The following is a 1,921-nucleotide window of genomic DNA, read 5'->3' as shown; positions in this document are numbered from 1 at the left end:
GTGTTTCATGTTTATTGTATAGTAAAAAAGTGGAGGGATATGTAAACTGACAAGCTTCTCATGAATGTTAATTAGTTTAAAAGCAAAACAAAATATCTTTATTGAAAGAGAGGTAAAAGATACAAAGGGGAAATTCTAGCTCTTAAGGTGGTACCCAACACTTTCATTAAAATTAATTTGTCTCCTTTAATTTTAATAAAATTTTGACAAAGTATTTACTTTAACCCTGTAACAAAAATATAAAAATTTCAAAAATTTTGAACCAACCGTTTTGTCAGAAACATTACACTGAATATATAGCAGTTTGACAAGTACCAATTTTGATTATTGAGAAGCTTAATATTCCCTTTACAACACAACGTAATTAAAACGTTCAGCTGACTTTACAGAGTTACCTCCCTGTAGTGTTAGGTACCACCTTAAGTAAAAAAAATGACTGACAACCAAAAAAACAAGACCAACAGACAAACAATAATAAACAAAACCCAACATAGAAAACTAAAGAATAAGTAACATGAACCCTTATCAAAAAGTTGATGTAATGTCAGGTGCTCTGGAAGGATAAGATGTGGCACAGCCTCAACACAATTGAGGATTGGAATGACTGAAAAATCAACCAAATGAAAACGTATTGAGTGACTTAGTTTTTGTTTATGGAGCACTTATCTCCTTGGATTAGTGGTTGAATATCACATAGAATTTAAAACAATTTACAAAAAAGAAATTTCCATAAGATTTGTAGCAAAATTTGGTATAACTTCAAATATGAAACCAAATATAATAATCATGGCTTGTTGAAAAGCTATTTTTATTAGGAGGAAGGCGTCACAGCAAAGAATAAAATTGCCTTTCAATGTCATAACTTTGACTAATATTAAGCTCCATACCTTAGATCAAGGATGATTTTTTTTTCCAATCCAGAATATTTTGTTCCAACCAAAAAATATCTATTTTAATGATTTAAAATATTGTTTTAAAATAGCAATACCAACCGGATTGCACAAGATGTACATTACTACACTTAATGTCTTTTATGTGATGCCCAAGGCCTAAATATTTTGAATGTACAAACCGATTAATTGATAAAACTCAAAATTACCGAAAGTAAACATTAACCAGGACAAGGAGTTTGTAAACATGAAAAGAATATAATATTTAGTTAGAAACAAGACAACTATCCGCAAAGAATGAGGGTGTAAACAATAATAGGCCACTGTTCAGCTTTCATCATTGAACAAAACTCATACATTTGGAAGCTGCAAAAGACCCAGACCTGACACAAATGTTTAAAAAAACTCAAAAGAGAAAACGTTATAAAATAAAACCTCAATTATTGAAAACAACATGCTTCTTGGCACATTTTTCATCATTGCTGATTTTCTGGCTCATTATTCTCTTTTCTGTAAACACTTCAAGACGAAAATTAAAGAAAATATCCAATATATTTCCAGTTGTCTCGCTTTAAAAGAAATATTTGGAATATATTTCTTTATTGTTATGACCAAATGTAACTGTGTGAGTTATTTTTCATATTTCGGCATCCTTTGTTATCACCGGTTGTCCAAAAAACAATGCCAAACAGTGACCTATCTTCCATTACAAGAGGCATTAACATATATAACAAGCAATATAAAACGCGATGAAACAATACATCTGTAAATAACAACAGAATTATTATTACCGATTTCATAGCTATATAAGGCTTTAAAAGTTATCTCCCATGTTAAGACTATCAAATCATTAAGGTATACACACGTTATTTTACCCTATATTATTTATTAAACAAGTATCAATTAAAATATATTTTAAGTAGACAATAAAGTTTATACTTAGTAAATAATTGTATCACATGTCTTGTTTTCCAAACTGATTCATATCATACATATTGTCAACGCCCAAATACATATTCTACAAATATCTA

Source organism: Mytilus edulis, chromosome 10 (assembly GCF_963676685.1).
Source record: "Mytilus edulis chromosome 10, xbMytEdul2.2, whole genome shotgun sequence".
Taxonomy (NCBI): domain Eukaryota; kingdom Metazoa; phylum Mollusca; class Bivalvia; order Mytilida; family Mytilidae; genus Mytilus; species Mytilus edulis.
This window is presented reverse-complemented; position numbering follows the sequence as displayed.